General features: G+C 34.3%; 1 protein-coding gene across 1 annotated transcript in view; it reads right to left on the bottom strand.

Moving 5' to 3' along the window:
• Positions 1-5,808, bottom strand: part of Zc3h12c (zinc finger CCCH-type containing 12C) — a 39,225-nt gene that overhangs the window by 23,153 nt on the left and 10,264 nt on the right. The window lies entirely within an intron of this gene.

Raw genomic sequence — 5,808 nt, 5'->3', positions numbered from 1 at the left:
AATTAAGATAAAATTCATACTGAGTTTGAGTTGTCAAGTTTGTATAACTTCACAAAGATATTATATTCATGAAAGGCTCTGTACTTTTAAAAAATGTAAATCAAAAGCTTAAATAAAGATTTGTACACTCTGCTTATATTATATGGGTTTAAGACTTTTTTTTTGGTACTGGGGATTGAACTCAGGACCTTGTACACGCAAGGCAGGAGCAGTGCCATTGAGCTAAATACTAGGCCCAAGATTGTTTTGGATATAAAGGAAAGTTATAACACTTCTACATATGCTCTGTTCATATTCTAACTTTAAAAAACTGTATCTGACACCTATTCAGATTTTTAGACAATTAGTTTATGATTCACTTAGCTTTTCTATATTCCAGTTGACATTCACATTTGTACCAACACTTGCTGCTTTCCAACATGTCTTTTTGTTGGGGGGTGGAGTATAAACACTATCAAGCAAATGGTTAGTTCTCTGCCATTTAATTTCTTTACCAAAATTACTGATACTCCTAGTCATCTTTTTCCAGGAATTGTCCACAGTTTAATCACTTCATATTATTTTCAAGCAAGGTTTACTTTTCTCCAATCTTAGTGATCAAATCTACTCTCTAAATTTCTCTATAGACAGGTCTTTCCTAAAGCTAAATTGTACTATGCTACTCTTCCTTGAATAAATTCTTTCGGTGGTTCTCTCTCACTAGTAGGCAATTCATAAACATAGATCCTATTGTTTAAAAGTAGTTCATATGAGATTGTTATCATACAAAATACTTACCAGAGTACTGTGCACAAACATGCAATTAAAAAGCTGGACAAGTCAGGAGATTTAATCTAATCCCAGAAACCTGGGTTCACTGATCAAGATGGAAAACATGCAGTGATGGAGGAAGAGGTGCACTAGTTTGGTCATGTTAGAAAGAGAAGACTGGTGGGGCTACTTTCTATTCCAACACTCAATCTGTGCTATGGCATCATGAGGAGGTAGTGATAAAGCAATTGAGGCAGAATATAGGAATTTAGTTAATTTTAATAAAATCAGATGCTTAAGTCATGGACACATACTGAACACATCAAACACTTCTAGGAAGTTGACATCAGTGTTTCTTTCCATCCCTCGTGCCTCACAAAATTTACTTTCCCTTTCTTTCTTTGTTCCTCCTTCCCTCCTTCCATATTTCCCTCCTTCTCTCCTTCTCTCTTCTTCCTTTCCCCCACTCCCTATGTAGTCCAGGGGCTGGCCTTGAACTCACTGTGATCCTCCTGCCTCAGCCTCCTGGGTAATGAAATTACAGGCACATGCCACCACATCTCCCCTCACTCTTTCTTTTGTAGTACTGGGGATTGAACCCAGTGCCTCACAAATGTGAAGCAAGGGCTCTACCCTGGGCTACAACCCCAGCCAAACTTGTACTTTCTTTCTTTTTTTGGGGGGGGTACACAGGGATTGAACTTGGGTCCTTGTGCTTGCGAGGCAGGCAGTGGAACCACTGAGCTAAATCCCCAAGCCAAAAATGTATTTGTTTTGTTTTTGGTACCAGGAATCGAACTTGGGACCTTGGGCTTGAGAGGCAGGCGGCAGAACCACTGAGCTAAATCCCCAGCTAAACTTGTACTTTCTTAATGATATAATAAGTATCTAAACATAAAATCACTGGAAAATTTAAAAAGCACTGGATTAGTTTAAGACAATGTATGATAGCTTAAGGAAAAAACATTTTTTTTTGCTTTTTTGAGACAGGGTCTCACTATGTAGTTCAGGGTGGCCTCAAACTTGCAGCAGTCCTGCCTCAGCATCCCAAGTGCAGGGATTACAGGTGTCCACCATCATATTTGATCATTAAAGGAAATCTATGAATTTAACATAATGGGGGAATATTTCAATAGAGACTAATTCTATATTTCAATGCTGAGTTATCCCAAGTGAAATGGAATCACAGATTTTAACAAACTGGGTTTTTTTTAAATTTGTTTTTTGATAATGGGGATCAAACTTGGACCTTTGCACTTGTGCGGCAGGTAGCGGAACCCCTGAGCCAAATCCCCAGCTCTGGAAGCACAGATTTTGAAGAACTGTGAAGTTACTTAAAAGAAATAATATCATTTAAGAATTTTACTTTAGCAATATGATAAATATTAACATTTTGTTTCCATATCTATATCTACAGTATAATGGCATAGCGACACTAAGTAGTATTTGCTCTATTAAGGAAGGAAAACTATTTGCTTAAAGGAAGAAGACTTATTTGCTGAATGGTCTATGTGCTAAATTACAGAGATTTTTTAGAATTCAAAGTAGTTGTAGACTTTTCTCAGAATGTATTTATTGGTCTAGTTCTACTAAATATAAATTATGTTCTGTCAAATAGTTCAGAAACAAAATACTTTTGTAATTTCCAAACTTTATACACAAATTTAGGGCTTTCACTAAACTGAGTTTATTTTTCTAGTTTTGTACTGTTATGTCCTTGTTGATACTATACCTAGCAGTAAGCAAGCTTTCATAAACTATGCTAGATCAAGTTCCAAGTTATTTGTCTCATATTTTTAGTAAATTGCTTATTCAATAAACTTAGTGTCTATCAATGTAGCACATTAACAAGAAGTCATTGATAAGCAAAAGAAGAAAATATTACCCAAGGCAACATAAGATCACTGCAGTTTTGAGACCTATGCTCAATTCTTGAGTCTATTCAGCAGTAAGAGGCCAAGTATCCTTTATGACATTTATGTGTAAGAATAAGATGGACTGTTAAACTGCTATGCCTATATGTGCCAAGCATTTGGTATAAGTTATCTCCAATTGTGATGAGCCTGTAAAGTCAGAATTCCTCTTTTAAAATTTTAAAAATATAGGCTAGAGAATTTAAACAACTTAGTAAGAATCACAAAAGTAGCACATAGAGAATTAAATATATTTTTTAAAGTTGTTGCTTTCTTACTTTTATTTTACATGTAAAGACTCATCTTTATCAGTTGTATGGTTAGCATTTAAATGAAAATAAATTCATCTTATATAGGGAACCTGGGAGATAAAGGAAAAAAAATGGTACTCTATTCTAAACATTTACTTACCATATATAATCTATTGTGTACCTTTATTATAGATAATAAAATTGTCATGGATGGGAAATTAATTACAAAAGTATATGTATGAATCTCTGTTTTTTTGTTATATTAAGATTTTGGACCTGAAGTCGGTATGTTTTTAAAATAACTCTGTTATTTTAGGTAGAACCTTTAAGCAGTAAAATGTAAAAGTTTGCTATAAATTTTCTTTTCTTTTCTTTTTTTTTTTTTAGGATTTATTATAGATGTTTTACAGCACCCATATGTTTTTACTTTTTTTTTTTTTGGTACTGGGGATTGAACTCAGGACCTTATGCTTGCGAGCGAGGCACTGAAACCACTGAGCTAAATCCCCAGTCCTTGCTATAAATTTTCATGGGTTTGTTGCTTTCAAAATTATGGCCATGGTACATTTTATTGTGACTGACAGTATAATGATGCTATAATAAAATTTTCTTGTCAACTTGTTCTCTCCTGATATGCCTGAAGTACTTCGGTTTAAGTGTCAGGCTAAATTATTAGATGTAGAGAAGAAATTAATCTGTATAATTCCATTTTTTTATTACAAAGGGCACAGAATGGTGCTAAGCATGTGGGGGATAGAGGTCTCTTTTCATAATTATGTAAGGATGGTTGTTTGAAAGGCTTTAATTATGCCACCTGCTTTTTTTTTTGTATTAAAGTTCTCCTGTAAATAATTCTCACTTTGCCAGATAAGTAAAGTTTAGAACTCTATGTGAATTTTCAATTAGCCAAACATTTCTTTTGGTTTCTAAGTTTGAGTTACATGAGTTAATTCATGAGGCTGGTCCAAATATGACATCATTTATCTAGATGATATCCATATTCAAAATTAACTTTTTGCAAGTCTTATATTATTTTTCCCCTCAAAAGTTTTCTTTTGTTTCATCCAAAAATGTACTTTCCTCCAAAGCCAAATACTTCACTTGTGCCTTTCTTGACTCCTCCTTCACTTAATCTTTGCCAAAAGGCCGAGAAGCAATTCTTGTCTCGTTCTTCACAATATTTCTTTGAAAATTAAACTTGTCTCACAGTACTGCTTTATTTTGCTTACCTTTCCTCTCAGTTTAGTTTCAATCTTAGAAACAAAACCAAACAAAATCCTTTCCCAAAGCTCCTTCTTTGTCCTTCTTGTATTCGTCAACTTTTTAGAGTAAGTCTCTAGATCTATTCCTTCAATTCTCAATATTTAGCAACTGAGCTATCTTTAATACCTTATGGCATTCTTAAAAACAGCGAATTATTGTACACTGTGTCTTCTGATCTTTTTAAAAAAAATACAGTGCAGGGTACTTCATCCTTAATGCCTCCATTTTCTTTCATTTCGATGACATTTCTGTATCTCTTGGTTTTTCTAGCACTATTTTTTTCTAACACTAGTGCTGTGTATACTGCTATTTCCCTAGGTCATCACTCTCTTTTACCTTCTGACTTAGAGATACTATTAGTACTTTTAGCATTAAATGGTTCTCAAAACTGGCTCTCAGAAATAACTGTGGCATTTAAAAAATATGTCATTATTTCAGCTCAAACACAGTTCCACTGAGTCAGACACTTTAAAAGTAGAAGGCTGGACGGTGTACTTTTAAGAACTCCTGTGGTAAGTCTGGAATATAGCTATAGCTGTAGATACTGTATTCTTCAAGGATCTCTATAACCTTTCCTCACTATTCTGCTTTCTCAATTTTATAGCTTTTGGGCTTATACATTATTGGTGAGGCAATCATTAAGTATTATCTGGATTATTCTGGATTACTGCAAGAAAAAAAAAATCATTCTGTGACCAAGTCTGGGGAAAAAAAAAATCAAACAGAGAGATTATCTTTCTGAACAATCTCCCAATGACATGTGTATACTTCATAAGTCTGTAACATTTATTAAGGCTCTTCTTACTCAAGAAAGGGCTGCTTGTGCTCAAATTATCTCCCACCTTCCCATTGACAAATTATCAGTATGAGGCACAGTTCTGCTCTGAACACTCCTCTCCTCAAGACCTAATTACCCTTGGGTTGCAAATCCCAGTTGAAATTCTCCAGCTCAGCGTTCAAAGTCCTGTAAGATCGGGGTAGAATCTTTGTAATCTAGTCTTTTAAAAAAAAGTATATGATAAGAGTATAGACTTTGATATCAGACATACAGTACTTGAGTTTGAATAATGTTTAATCCTGGCAAGAAATATGAATCTGGTAAGTCTAATTTGTTTATAAGAAAAAAGGTAACACTGTCTCCATCTGAAAAGGTTATCTGGACAGTTACATGTTGATCCACCTCATATTATGTGTGGAAGAACTTGCTATCTCTGACTGAAAACAACAGTTATCAAATTTCAATACATATCATTATCAAAAGGTATATTTCTTAAAATGAATGCCTGGGCTCCACCTTTACTTGTTAGGTGTATATAGGGCTGCAGATCCATTGTCCAGTATGGTAATCAGTAGCAACACTATAAATGTGAAATGCATAACAAATCTCAGAGACTATGAAAAGAATAATGCTAAACACTTCATTACTAATGTTTTATTTTTCATGAGCTCAATATTCCAAATGTTATTCTAAAGTATGAGAGAGGCTGAACACTTATGTTAAGAAGCAAGTGTGAGTGAGTGATTTGCATCCTCCACAAAACATCTGGAGACAAGTCCTCATGTTGCCTCGTCACTAGGGAGTTCTTATTTTTTTTTTTTTTCTTCTTTGAGTTTATTTGTATTTTAGGTAT

This window comes from Fukomys damarensis, unplaced genomic scaffold, assembly GCF_012274545.1.
Source record: "Fukomys damarensis isolate Sample0158 unplaced genomic scaffold, DMR_v1.0_HiC HiC_scaffold_16, whole genome shotgun sequence".
Classification (NCBI taxonomy): domain Eukaryota; kingdom Metazoa; phylum Chordata; class Mammalia; order Rodentia; family Bathyergidae; genus Fukomys; species Fukomys damarensis.
This window is presented reverse-complemented; position numbering and strand designations above follow the sequence as displayed.